This window comes from Gracilinanus agilis, chromosome 3 (assembly GCF_016433145.1).
Source record: "Gracilinanus agilis isolate LMUSP501 chromosome 3, AgileGrace, whole genome shotgun sequence".
NCBI lineage: Eukaryota > Metazoa > Chordata > Mammalia > Didelphimorphia > Didelphidae > Gracilinanus > Gracilinanus agilis.
In genome coordinates, this window is record NC_058132.1 from 19050714 (window position 1) to 19066552 (window position 15839).

Below are 15839 nucleotides of genomic sequence, written 5' to 3' on the forward strand. Positions count from 1 at the left end.
AATAAATAAATAAGCAGTAAAAGTGAATGAAAGGTTTTGTTTTTACATCTTCTGCATCTCATTCTCCAGAAGGGGAAAATGAGAGTGTTGAATTAGTGTCTCATTCTCTATCAGGCAAGTAAGAAGCATAATTTTGAATTTTTGAATTTAATTTTTAATTTTTGGAATATTGAATTTAACTTTAAAACTTTTTTGAAACTGAAATAGTCATGCACTGCACTCAAGGCTGAGACCCCTCTGGCTGAGGACTAATTAACCCTGCCTGGGTTGACTTAGCATGTTAGGTTAGATACCTTGCCCTATCCTCTCTTTGATTTTCTTACTTTCACTCTCTCTTCCTATTTATAAATAAACTATCATAAAAGTCATTCTGACTTGAGTTTTTCATTAAGAATTGTAACAATACTTTCACAACCACCCCTTTAAATATTTAAACCAACCATAATAATTTTACCCTTTACAGATGGGAAACTCGACTTCAATTCCAGGTCTTTTCACATTTTGCTCCTTGAAACCATGAGGGCAATTAGGTGGTGCACTGAATGGACCATTTGGTTTGGAACCAGGAAGGCATATCCTTATGAGTACAAATCTGGTCTCAGATACTTACTACTGTGTGACCCTGGGCAAGTCACTAAACCTGGTTTGCCTCAGTACCTCATCTCTACAGTGATCTGGAAAAGGAAATAACAAACCATTCCAGAATCTCTGCCAAGAAAAGCTCAAATTGGGTCATGAAGAGTTGGATAGAACTGAACAATAACAGAACCATGATGAACAAAGGCATGCAGAAGGAGACCTTGGTAGATTGCTCTCACCATCTTTTCTACTTCCAACCATAAATTCTCTAACCATTGATGGAGGTAATTATAAAGCCTCCAGGTTTCTTTGACTCCTGAGATACATTAAGATTGTTGGGAAATATTTTTTCCTTTTCAATTATTGACAGATGTTTTCAATGATCATACCTGTTGGAAGTGTGGGAATGTATTAAAGTGGGTAGGAGTTTGTGGGATTATGTTACAACAGTACCAGTGGGGAAAAGGGGAAGGACTGTGGGAAAGATCTGGCATAATCATATTGGGCCAGGGTTTGGTCCTGGGGAGAGCAGGGCCCTTGCCTCTGTCTGAATTTGGGCAGGGCCATTGCTTTCAATCCTCAATGACTCTTTAGGATCCCTACATTCAATGAAAAACAATACTGTCTTCTCATCTGTTAGGGAATCCTGGAGCTTCTTCTCAGAGGTCTCCTCCAGCTCCTCCAGAAAAATGAGACCTTTTATCAGAGAAACTTACTGTGAATGTTTTTCACAGTTATGACTACTATGTATGCTAGGTGCAACAAATAGGACTCTGAAGACAATGAGAGCCAGCCCTACCAGGATGAGATGAGTGAGGTTACACACAGTGTAATCCTAGAAAGCAAGATCTGGAAGGGGTAAGGGCAGGGAAGACCATCACTGAGGTAGGGACAAGATCTCTCTTATCTCAGGAACCCATAAATGTAAGCAGAGATACCCCTCTGCTGCTACCCCCAGGCTCCTCAATGGCAGCCCAGCCTAAACTCTGTCTGCTGGGTTTAGAGATTCTTGTTGCTCCCTAGTTTGGGAACCTGAGGATGTGGGTGAAAGGAGGAGGATGCAGGAAAAGAAGGCAGTGGGAGGATCTGAATCATTCTCCTTCATCCTCCCCTCAGTCCTTCCTCTTCAATGCCCTGAGTCAGCCTAGGGGCCCTTTCCTGGGACCTTCACTTTGTCTTCACTTCCTCTCCTCCCTCTCTTTCTTACTCTTCTGCAATTTTAGCAAGAGTTTGGTGGAGTGGCTAGAGCACTTACCTTGGGGTGAAGAAGAGCTGAATTCAAATCCTTGGTTCTACTCACCTCACTTTGCATCACTTAATGTAAATTCCTCCAGATTTCTCTTCGAGCATGCTCTCATCATTTCTTATAGCCTAATACAGTTCTATCAAAACCACATGCCACATGTTGTTTAGCTTTTCTCCTACTGATGGGCATCTCCTTAAATTTCTAACACTTTTCCACCAGAAAAAGATACTGTGAATATTTACGCTCTTTTCTTTTTTCTTTGATATCTTTGGGATGCAGACCTAGTAGTGGTATTTCTAAGTCAAAGGGTATGGACAGTTTGATGGCCCTTTGAGATAATTCCAAAGAGCTCTACAAGTTGTTGTATTGTGGGAGGCTTGAGGTGAACCCCTGGGGTTTGTGAAGGGTGCCTTTTACAAGAATGCAAGACTCCAAACTTGGCTTAAAAATAAAAGGAGAAATGTATTAATTTAGAAGGTAATGTTGAATCTAGCCAGGAGGACAGCATAGGTGCATGCCTGCCTCCTCGGTGGAACAGCATAGATAGAGTCATTCCTTGGGAGGACAGCATGGATGGAAAGCTGTCTCCCAGAGGACATTAATTCTGGGGTTTTTATACTCTACACAGCAGTGAAGATGCGACTTTCTGCCACGGTGTAGAGCTGACTCTATGGCTGTGTACACTGGAGCAAGGGGTGGGGGGAGGTTTGCCTGAAGGCATAGGGGGTGGCCCTCATAGTTTGTAGGACTGATGGACATCTGAGATACAACTTGATGATATCAAGGAGGTATATCTCTCTGTCCATCTTAAATTTAAACGACAATCATGGGAAGATAATCATCAAAAGGTCAGATGTAGGTAAGGAGTCATGAGAATGCAAGGAAGCAAAGAAATTTCCCTGCTAATAGTTTGCCTGAAATGCTCTATAATTATTGGGGTACAACACCCATTCCAGCTGAATCTGTTCAAAACTATACCAGCAGTGCTTTAGTGTCCTAATTTTCCCACATCCTCCCCAAATTTTGTCATTTTAATTTTCTGTCATATTAGCCAATTTGATAGTATAAAGTGGTACCTTAATGATTTTAAGATGTGCATTTCTCGAGTAAGAAGTAATTTGGAGCATTGTTTCATATGAATAAATATAGCCCTGATTCCTTCATCTGAAAACTGCCTGTTTATGTCCTTTGACCATTTATCATTTGGGGAATGACTTCTACTCTTATCAGTGTGATTCGATTCTCTCTAAATTTAAGAAATGAGACCTATCACTGAAGAAACTTACTGTAAGTTTTTTTTTCATTCTCATGATTACAGAGTTCTTTCCTTCCATCCTCTTTCCATTAATGCTCTTCTCTTTCTCCTTTCACCCTGTCCCTCCTCAAAAGTGTTTTGTTTCTCACCACTGCCTCCCCCAGTTTCTCTCTTCTTCCAGTCCTCCTACCTTTATTTCTTTCCCCCATCTTCACTATGTGGTAATTTAGATTTCTATATCCACTGAATGTGTGTTATTCCTTCTTTGAGTCAATTCAGATGAGAGAAAGGTTCAATCATTTTCTGTCACCCATCTTTATGTTTTCTATACATTGTTAAAGCTTTTTTATGTGAAATGATTTACCCAAATCTACCTCCCCTTTGTAATTTTCACAATGCATCTCTTTCTCACCACTTGATTTTATTTTATAAAATATCATCTCATAGCAGTCAACTTACACTGAAGCCCTCTACTATTGAATACTCATTCTAACTGCCCCAATAATGATAAAGTCCTTAAGAGTTACAAGTACCATTTCCCATATATTGAATCTCTTATGATTTCTTTGCTCTAACTTTTTTATACTTCTCTTGACTCTTGTTTTTGAAAGTCAAATTTCCTTCAGCTCTGATCTTTTCATCAAGAATGATTGAAAGAAGTCTATTTCATTAAATATCCACTTTTCCTTCTACAGGATTATACTCAGTTTTCCTGGGCAGGTGATTTTTGTTGTAATCCTAATTCCTTTCCCTCCAGAATCCAGGACCCTTGTGTCTATAAGGGCATACATTCCAAGAACAAGATAGCTGAAACTGTGGCTATAAGTGAATACCTGCTAACATCATAAAGAGCCAGATATTCTCATATAGATATAAAATAAAATTTAATTGATAAATTAAGTATAAAACTTTCCCTGCCCCTTCCTTTATCCTTGTCTGCACTAAACTCCTAAATTACCTGACATTCTCAATGAGGTCTCAGAAACTTCTTCATCCTACAAGCTGACTCTACTCTTGGCCTTCATCTCTGAACTCCACACACTGGAATTCCCCTCCTCCCTTTCAGCTTCTCCCTCTGATTGACTCATTTCTTCCCAAACCTCCACTTGAAAGAGGACTGATGCTCCACACCAGCCAGATATTCTTCATTCCTTCCCTTTCTTCACTCCTGAGTCTCCCCAGCTATCTCTTCAATTCCCCAGAGACTTCCTTTCCCACTCCTCCCTTTTCAGTTCCCTTTTACATATTGAAGTTCCCCCATTAGAATGGGTGTAGGGATTGTCTTTCTTTCTGCTTATTTTTGTATTCTCAGTTCTTAGCACAGTCCCTGACATACTTTAAGATAATAAATCTTACTTGACTGGAATTGACTTGGCTTGGCTTGACTTGACTTGGCTCTTCATTCACTGGAACCTTTGATGGTTTCTTTGTGTAATCTCAGGCTTCACACCCATAGATATGGGACACTTTGCTTTTGGTGGGAGATCAATGCCTTGCATGTCTGTGAGGGAAAGGGTAGAATTAGAGAGGGAGCAGAGGTTTGCTATATCTGAGGTGCTTCTGGCTTCCAACTTTAATAAAGATGATGGAAAAGCCAACCCCACTTCAGATTGCTGACCTCTGAAAAGAAGCTGAAATAAGAAGAAATGAAATGGCCGTCTCTACCAGGTATATCCAAATTTGGCTGCTCTAAAGTCTTTGAGAAGTTTCATCATCCTGGACTCCTTTTTTTTTTAAACATTTATTAATATTCATTTTTAACATGGTTACATGATTCATGCTCCTACTTTCCCCTTCACCCCCTCGCACTCCCCCCACCCATGGCCGACACACATTTCCACTGATTACTGAACTTCTTTTAAATGAGCTGAGATATCTCTAATGGAAGAGCTCTCAACTCTGTAACTATTTGAGAAGAGGCTAGAGATGTAGATTCTACCTCCCTTTGTATTACAAAATGACACCCCAATAACTAGATGGAGGAACATCCCTTGCTCTATGTGGAAGCTTTGTCCATAGGGATATAATTTAGAGCCGCTCAGTTTTGTAAGAAATTGTGTGTATTTGTCTGCTAGTTCCTCTAAAAAACTGAGACAAATTTCTTTCTGTCCAGTCCAAATTTAGTATTTTATTTTCTCAAAAGTATCTCCCAATGTTCTGAATGGGCCTACTTAAATATCCCTTTATTAACCCAAATTGTTCCAGGTTCTTAAAAAACTCCAGATTTCATATCTGTCACCTCCTATGTCTTCAGGAAATCCTTCCCCTCCTGTGCCTCAGTGCATACCACTCTGAGAGTCACATCTCTGCTGTTTGTAAAGGATATAAAGACCCCAGATTTGATATTCTTGGGGAGGCAGCTTTCCATCTATGCTGTCCTCCTGACCAGATTCAACATTACCTTCTATATTAGTAAATTTCTCTTTTCATTTTAAGCTAAGTTTCTTGCAAATGGTGCCCTTCCCAAACACAGGGGGTTCACCTCAAGCCCCCACAACAATACCAGCATGAGGTTGTCCTCCCTGTGTATAAGTTACAACGTCTCAGGGTTTAGTTTGGGGATGTGGTTACTGTTGTTATTTCCTGAGCTCTCGGGGATCTTTGCCCTTTTGGTTCCTCTAATTTCTATGTTGCAAAATCTCCAGCAGCTCTATCAATTCCAACACTGTTGACCCTTGCTGTTTCCCCAGTGGTGAAGCACCTTTTAAACCCCTCTTTCCTGGGACAGCAATAAGGAGCTCTGATCGCCCAGGGTTTGCTCCATTGTTTTTTTGGCTCCTCCTTTTCTGTCAGGAAGCATAGGACCAGCAATCTTCTATCCATCAGTTATCGAGCCCTCACACAGTCAGTTAGAGGTTCAGAAACTGATGTCATGGACTTCACAGCTAATATTACATTGTATTATATTATTATACTCCATGCATTCTTAAGGAGCATTTATTTTAATTCAGTTATATCATCTTTGTTGTTACAGAGTGCTGATGTTTGTGTTTCTATTGTAGAGTTACAGGTTTGCGTATGCCTACATTTGTAAGGGAGTACAAAGCTTTTCAGTGTAGGGGAGGAATATCACCTGAGTCCCAAAACCCTTTGGCATAAGACTCTCTTCACTTGGGGGGATTAATAACCTGTCTTGTGTGCGAGGTAGGGTAGAATTTCTGGGAGCCAGAGAGAGGAGAGACCTTGAGTTTTCTTCTAGTCACTTGAGTCTCTTCAGGATCTCTAGTCTGCTGATGCTTCAGGTTTTCAGCTTGGATAGAGAAGATGAAGAGACCAACTTTATCTCAGGTTGTTGGAGGAAAGACACTTGGAAGTCCAGAGAGCAGTTGGCAGTCTCCTTCATGTCCTACTCCCCAGCTTCCTACCTAGAGACTGCAGGGCATTTCCCTTTGGGTGAGATCCAGAGAGCTTTTTCTTGGTACATTTGAGTTCCGTTGCTGCCAATGGGGAGCTCCTCAATTTGGTATCATCTCATGTACATTTGCCTTTGTATAACTTCTCTGATTTGTTTTGCTCAGATTTGGATAAATGGAATTCTTTGCTAATTGCCATATACATTCATTATGGAAATGGTATTTGGTGGGAAGGGAGTCAAGACTGAGATACAGAGCTTGGGGTCCTCTTTTCTCCCCTATTAATGAAACAAAGATCAGGAGTTAGCTTGAACAGGAAAACCATATCCTCTTGACTAATAATATTTAAGGGAGCAGATAGATATATTTCTAGCATATTATCCCTTTCTCTGAGGTGAGAAGACTGGTGGCCTCTGATCCCAATTTCCTTCTTTGTCACCTGTCAGGAATAAAAGTCTTCCATGAAGAAGGAAGGGGGAAGAAGACTCTGTCCATTTTCCTTTGAACCACACAATGACACTTCCATGCCACATGCCAGGGACAGCCCTCACCACATTTCTATAAAAGTCTTCTTCTCTCCTCTGATACTGCCACATATATACTAATGTATGTCCTTATCAACTATTGCAATTGTTCCTGGTGGGCCTGCCTGCATGAAGTCTCTCCCCATTTCAGTCCATGCTCCTCTGCTCACCTGTCAAAGTGATTTTCCTAAATCCTAGGTCTGCCTAGGTCACCCCTCTAGTCATCAGTTAGATGTCCCTTGCCCTTGTCTGTCACTACCCTAATGACTGCTCAGAAGAAATACTTTCTGAGCTGATCTAAAAGAGGAGAGGAAGACATTGTTTTGGAAATGATGAGTTAACAAAAGAGTACAAAAGCTTCTTTTCCAGATCAGTCTAAAGACTTCAGACTTGAATACTTTCTATACGTTTTCTTAATATTTGTAAAAAGGGGAAGGAGAAAAGAGAGTTTTATCTATTTTAATATAGTTTAAAGGGAAGTACATTGCTGAAGACCCATGACCTAGAATGGAGAGCAGAAGGAGTATATTTCTCCAGGACCCTCATAGGACTCTAAGGAGTCTGGTACCTGCAGGTAATTTGAGGACTCAGAGAGTTTGAGTTTAATCCTGTGGTGTTGGTGCTTGTCTGGAAAATCTTATAAGACATTGAAGGCACTACTTGGAAGATAGTCATCAAGGCACACACTGCAGTTCAAAATAGATAAAACCAGACATTTCCTCTGTCTTTGAAACCAGAGTTCTAGGGGTAGCCAGGTGGCAGAGTACCAGGCTTAGAGTTGGGAGAAAATGGGTTCAAATTTGACCCTAGATATTTTCTAGCTATATTATCCTTGCTAAATCACTTAATGTAATTGCCTGGCCCTTGCTATTCTTCTGTCTTAAAATTGCTACTCGTCAGAAGATAAGGGTTAAAAAAATCCTAGGGTTCTTGCTACTTTACTCCTCTCATTGATAAATGCTTAGATAAATGAATGTTTTTTCCATGTTATTCTTCACTCTAATGGCAAAATGGGATGGAGAGAAGAACAGGAATGACAAATGTTGTAAGGGGATGTGGGGAAATGGAGACAATAATACTCTTGGTAGAACTGTGAACTGATCCAACCATGCTGGAGAGCAATCTGGAATTATACTCAGAAAAATATAAATCTTTGTATATCTCTTGAGCCAGCAGGACCAGTTTTTTGACCCAGAAATATTAGTTTAATTTCCTAAGGTGATCAAGGGAAAAGCAGAAGAGAATCCTGTAATATAAGAAATGAAAAGCAGTTTAATTTTGGAAAAACATGGAAAGACCTACATAAAATTTCAGAGTGAAATGTGCAGAACCAGCAACATATGTCTTTTTTGTCAAATAAGGCCTTCTCCAATGAGGGGAGGAGAGGGAGAGCATTAACTAGGTATTTGAAAATAAGAAAGAAACAAATCAATAAATTTAAAATGAAAAACAAAACAATGGTAGTGATAATGAAGACAAATGGGAAGAGGAGTTCTCAGTCCTTTGAGGATGTTGCAGAGAGAGGTGGATTAGACCTGCATCAATTTCTTCACCCAGGAGGCTGGTGAAAGGGATGAAGCATTGGGATGGGGCAGTGGTCAGCAGAAGTTGATGATCAGATCAGAGTTTGGATCTGGGTTCAGCTTGCTGAATGGCATACACTCTAATCTGTAGAACTTTTCAATTTCTATTTCCTGTTTTGCTTGGATAAACGTATTTTCTAGCTGTTCACCATTTGTGCCTGTCCTTTGTGGGACCAGAATTTGGTGGGGAAGAAATAAAGAAGCTAGAAAGTCCTACAGGAAATAATGGAGAGTGAAAAAAAAACAGAACCAGGAGAACACTGTACCCAGTAACAACAATATTGTACAATGATCATGTGTGAAAGGCTTAGTTAGTCTCAATATAATAACCTAGGATAATTCTAAGAATTTATGGCAAATAATGGTATCTACTTACAGGGAAAGAACTGTTGGAGTCCAAATGAAGATCAGAGCTTAATATTTTTCACTTTACTTTATTTGTATTATATTTTGTGTTTTGGTTTTATATGAGTATTCTCTAACAAAAAAGACCAATGTGGAAGTATGTTTTGGATGAGAAGATATGTATAACCCAGATCAAATTGGTTGCCATATGCAGGAGAGGGGAGGAAAGGAGAAAAGGAGACAATTTGGATCTTAAAACTTTAGAAAACTTGTGTGGAAAATTGTTTCACATGTGATTGGGAAAACAAAGTATCTTTTTAAAAAAAGTTATTTTAAACTAATTGTTCATTGTTAACCTTCTCTTGCTCTTCAGGGAGCCTAACCAATCAATTAATTAATCAATGAGCATTTACTCACTGTCTACTATGAGCCAGGCACTTCACTGAGTTAGACTCTTGGATTTACTAAACAGAGGAAGACCTGCTCTTCCAATGCTGTTGGAGAAAGTTTCAGTGAGAAGTGAGTGGAATATAATCTTTCTCATAAGAAGTGTTTTTTTAAGCCTTTTTTGCTGTACCCCAACATTTTCAAGAACCTAGATAGTAGTTAACATTTTCTGCTTACCTTTTAGATACCTCCCCTTCTCTAAAAATGAAACTCTTGGTCTATCCACTTTAAATTGCAGAGGCTTTGAAGGATGGAGTACTTCTCTGGGGACAGAGTCTCCACCCAATGGTAAAAATGCAGAAAGAGACCACATAATGAATCTCTACATAAACACCAGAGACAAACCATGACCCACATACTTGTAGTGCAAGGTCCTTGCTACCCAGACTGGTATCAGTTCAAGCAGACATGATATGTAGCTTTGAGAACACGTAACAGGTCCATAACTCAGATGGAACTCATAAAACAAGCAGTATAAAAATAAGGTGGATAAAGAAATCCAATATAGCTGTTAACTGTAGGAGTGTCCAGTCCTTTGATGAAGGTTATAATATTCAGGTGACTTGGATAGATCAGAGCAGGTTGTGGAGGTCATTTGTAAGATTCTCTGGGGAATGTTGCTAAAGTCTGCTAGTAGACTTTGAAGATTTAGTAGAATTTAGTAAAACCCAATAAAATTGGGGATGGATCAGATTATCCATCCAGTCATTATTTCTTTAGTTCTTTCCTTTTTCTTCTAGCATTTAATTCATCCTGATATAAAAATCTATCATTAGAAAATAAGAAATTCTACATTCAGTTTTCAGTCATGTCCAACTCTACATAATTCCTTTTGGCATTTTCTTGGCAAGATTGGAGTGGTTTGCCATTTCTTTCTCCAGCTCATTTTATAGTTGAGGAAACTGAGGCAGATAGGATTAACTAATTTCCCCAGGGTCACATAGCATGTCTGATCCCAGATTTGAACTTAGGAAGACAAATTTTCCCAACTTCAGGTCCAGGTACTCTATCCACTATGCCACCTACCTATTCCAGAAACTCCACATAGAAAGGAATACATCACTCAGAAATGAGAAAAATGCTGGCTACTTCCAATATTGTTCCATAACTACAATTCATCATAAACCACTTCTATTTTAAAAGCAAACCTGTAAATTCCCTCCTCCACTTTGCTAAGGGATGTTTGTGATAGAAGAGGGGATCCCATTTTCTGAGTCAACCAATTCTTTATTTAGGAATTTTGTAACATTTAGCAAGTTTCTTTGCAATTCTGCTAAAATTTTATGACTCTGCCCAAGCAAATTCCCAAAGATGTGGCAATTTTAGTAATAAGCAAAATTTACAAGATTTTTTTACTTTGCCCACAAACTCATTCTTATTCTCTTTTAAATATATCCAATTATAGACAGGTTTTAGCATTATGATAATAGCCTCTAACAGCATAATAATCTTACAGCATCCATAGCAAAAGAGAAGTGAGATTTTCCAGTGATAAAATTGCACCATTCTCTTAAGAGTATTTCTTATATAATGGTTTCTCCAAATTCATAGCACAACATTGAGAAAAACAATAATAACATAGGCAATATTATGGACTTGGACTTAAACCATGAAAGAAAACTGCCATTCAGATGACATCAATTCACCTGAAAGCATTTCCAAATTATCTTACAGAGAGCATCACTTTGTTGGTTTGATCACTCTGGCATTCCACACTGATTGCATTGAAGATCAGGATAGAATAATTTAGATCTAACTCTAACAAACTAACTTTTATTATTTTCAAACATCTAAGTCCTGATTTGCTTATAGAGAGTCAAACATTATAGTTATCCTCATAGAAGAACACATCTCACTTCAAAAGAGACTAGACTAAATTCTATCACATTTGACTCTCTATGGACCAGTGATATCACAGAAAATCACAATTTTCCCCAAGGCCATTTGCTGTTAGCACTTCACATTACAGAGCCTGCTCTATTTAGTTAGTTTACTGCCAAAGATGTAGGGTGGCAATCTTGTATTTTTTGCTCTCTGTGAGGGTCCATGAGAATTTTATATTCCTCACATAACAACTAAAATATACCTTTCTAATGATCCTTTGCAGACAGACTGTTAGTACACTATCCTCAAATAATTCCATGTTGTAAATATATTCTTATAGTTTCCATGTAATAAAGAATAACCACTTAATGTTGCTCATGTCTACTTTATGTCAATGGGACCAAAACCTCCCTCCATCCTTTTTCTTTTTCTTTTATTCCAAATTTTACAAAACTGAATAAAACAAGCCATTCCATACACAAAAAGAAGATTGTGTATAAATGAAATCACAAATCTCTAATATGTTTAGCTTAAATTTATTCATATCTACATAATAAATTCCATCCACAGATGTCCTGGCCTCTTCCTCCCCACACTGCAGAAAGACTGACCAGCATGAGAATATAACACTAGCCTGTACCCTTTTTCTATTTTTAGCATCTCAAGATTAACCTTAGAGTTTTGATATTAAGTTGGATTGGATTGGATTGATCCTGAATGGATTAAACTATAACATGCTCAACCCTCTGGTGGAATTAAGATAGTGGGTAGAGAAAAGATAATAGGGGAGGAGAAGAGTAGACATCGGTACTCTTGGGAGCCCTTAGAGGCCTCATGACTCTCTGGCTTTGGGAAGATCTACTTTTTGTCTTTCATGATAGGAACATGGAGAAACAGGCTGAATATTACATTGCTAAATCAGCCATGAATTTTTTTTTTTAAACAAGATGGAAATATATATTTAGAATTGTAAAGCTGTTCATGCTCGTTGATCTAGGAATTCCATTAGGAGGATTAGACTGAAAGGGTATTGAGAGGGTAAAATGTTGTGTATGTATAAAAATATTTATGAAAGTTCTGTTTCTAAAGACAAAATAACTGGAAATAATACAAATACAGTGACTGAGAGAAATGGCTGCATAGATTGTGGTGTTTGAATATAATGAACTGAATTATGTTATAAATGAAAAATATTAGAAATGCAAAGAAAATAAGGGCAATATATGAAGAAATTAGGAGGAAAAGAGAATAAGAATAATAAATACTGTGATTACATTAAAAAATAATGGCCACAAAAATCAAGAGAAAAAGTATTAAAGTAAAAGAAATTCAAAAGGAACTCAAAGGTAGAGGATTTTTATATTAGCATATATAAATATATGATTTACATATTTAAAAAGAATTATAAACAATGTGGAATTTATGGATCTACACTTTTTTATTCACTTGTTTAGTTAAATGTGTTTTGTTGGTGATGATTATTAAACATATAGTGAAAACAAAAATAAATAAATAGAGAATAAAATAAAAAATTATTAATCTGATCATTACTTCTTATAGTACAGTAGTATTTCATTGTAATCTATGTACCACAATTTGTATACTCATTCTTCAATTGATTGGTATCCCTTCAGTTTTCAATTCCTTGCCACCACAAGAAAGCTGCTATAAATATTTTAGAACACATGACTTCTTTGCCTTTTTTCCTGATCTCCTTGGGAAACATACCTTGCAATAGTATTGCAGGGTCTAAGGGTATAACACAGTTCTAGAACCCTCTGGGGTTTAATTCCAAATTGCTCTCCAAAATGGTTGAATCAGTTCACAACTCTACCAAAAAGTGTATTCATATCTCCATTTTTTTTCATATTCCTTCCAACTTTGTCATTTTGCCCTTTTGTCATTTAAGTCAGTCTGATGGTTGTGAGATGATATCCCAGAGTTGTTTTGTTTTCCATTTCTCTAATAGGTAGTGATTTAGAGCATTTTTTCATATATTTACATATTGCTTTGATTTCTTCATCTGAAAATTCGCTGCTTATATCTTTTTCCCATTTATAAATTGAGGGATAGCTCTTATTCTTATAAATTTGACAAAGTTCACTCTGTATTTTAGAAATGAGACCTCTATCTGAGAGGCTGTCTATACAGTTTCCAAATTTTGGCTTTTCTTCTCCTTTTGGCAACATTTGTTTTATTTGTGTAAAAACTTTTCAATTTAATACACTCAAAATTATGCGTTTTACATTTCACAAAACTTTCCATCTCTTATTGACTCATAAATTCTTGTCCTATCCATAAATTTGATAGCTAATATGTTCTCTGTTATTCTAATTTATTTATGATATCTCTCTTTATATCAAGATCCATTTTGACCTTAACTTAGCAAATGGTGTAAGATATTGATTTATACCTTGTTTCTGGAAAACTACTTCCCAGTTATCCCAACAATTTTTACCAAATAATGATTTCTTATACAAAAAAAACCTGGATATATATTTTTGTCAAATACAAGATTACTATAATCTTTTACTGCTGTTTGTTTTATGTCTGTTCTGTTCCACAGATCACTCTTTCTATTTCTTAGCCAGTGCCAGATTTGATAATTGCTGCTTTATAATATAATTTAAAACCTGGTACTTCCAGACCTTCTTCCTTTACATTTTTTTTTATGAATTCCTTTGACATTCTTGATCTTTTCTTCTTCCAAGTGAATTTTCTGGTTGTTTTTTCATGATTCAGTAATTTTTTTTTTTTTTTGTAATTTAACTGGAATGGCATTGATAAGTAGATTAGCTTAGGTAAGATTGTCATTTTAATTATATTTCCATCTGTCCATCGATGAATAGCTAACATTTCTCCAATTATTTAGATCTGACTTAATCTCTGTAAAAAGTGCTTTATAATTATGGTTATGTAAATTGTTTTGGCAGATATACTCTCAGGTATCTTATTCTTTCTCTGGTTATTTTAAATGGAATATGGCATGGTAAAGAATAGGAAATGGGGGTTAAGTGACTTGCCCAGCATCACACATCCAGAAGTGTCTGAGGATAGATTTGAACTTAGGACCTCCCATCTCTAGGCTTTACTCTCAATAGACCGAGCTGCCCAAGTGCCCCCTCTATCTACCTTTCCAAAAGTCTTTTCTTTATCCCCCAAACAAGTGTCCTTCTATTTCTTGGTATAAGTTCAGTTCTAAAAATCCCTCTTTATTTTGTCCTAAGAGTTCTTCTTTTACCCTGTTAGGGTCCTTTTTGGGTGAGCCCAAGGAAACAAGACAGACGATGCAAAATACACAGAAAGCAGAGCTTTATTAAGCCACACACGTACATACGTGGGGGAAGAGACCGAAAGGAGTGGTCTCTCCCCCTGAGTAGATTCGCAACACCCTTTATATAGTTCATAACACAGCTAGAGCAAAAGGTGGGCATGGTCTATCGCTACATTCCACACTTTTTTTTTTTTGGTCTAGGGGTCAGGGGGAATCGCCTGGTGCTGGCGCTGAAGAACTAGTACCTGTATGGTATTTCTTCACAAATCTAACTAGGGCACTTAGGATGCCGGGTCCAAAGGTCAGAAGGAGGATTATAATAGCTAAGGGTCCTAGCAAAGACGCAACCAGGCTGGTTAGCCAGGGTTGCGAACAGGTTGGCAAACCAGCTTTCTTGTCTGGTAATACTAAAGCAGGACCATAAGCTAAACGGTGTTAATTCATTCCTTTACAAAAGCTGCTAGGCAGTTAAGAATAAGGGGAAAGGTACATAGTGGAAGCAAAGGAATTTTCTTGCCTATAGTTTGCCTGAAAAAAAACTTTTTCACTATGGGGGTACAATATTCTATGCTGTCTCTGGGGCACAACGTCCCACAAGGTCCCATGCCGTCTCCCCTCCCCTCCTCCAAATGTCTAAGGGAAGAGGGTCGATGGTTTCAATCTTCTGTAGCTTCTTCAAGCTGAGAAGGGGCGTAGAATCTCTGAGAGGGGGCACAGCAGTTGGGGCTGTGGGCACCGGGTCTTCAGGGGCTCCTCTGCAGCGAATGCCAGGGTCCTGAAGGCTCAGAGACCAGAGACTGTTTCCCCAGACTGACAGACAGGTCACAAGGGGGAGCATCCCTCCCTAAGGCAGAAGGATAGAACCCAGGACTAGGGCAAAAACTAGAACACCAGATACAAAAAGGAAATTAGCACATTAGAAACTGATATTAAACATTAACATTTGGGTATCTTAGCCAATAGATTTTATCCCCCAAAATCATCCTCTGACAGGAATTGAACCTTTTAGGACATTTGATCCCTAAATTGTTTGCAGAAATGGCATGTGATGTTTCTGTAAAAAAATATCCTTTTGCAAGGCTCCCATTAATATGGCATCTATAACTACTTGAATAATAATATTTTACAGATAAATTTCTTTATCCCAGATCCTGTAGGAAATCCAGAAAGCCCTGGGTTATTTCCATGCTTCAGACCCAAACTTCAGTTGTGGTAAATTAAGGCTGCAAGCTATAAGTCATCTATCACTAAACTTCATCTACTTCTCAAAGTGTGTTCCCTAACAATTTGATAATTTTCAATTATTAACCTAATAGGTTGTTTGGGGAGATGGAAACATTAATTTACAACTTGCATTAAGTGCTGATTATGGGAACTTGCTCCAAAAAAAGAAAAGGAAGGCAGAAGGG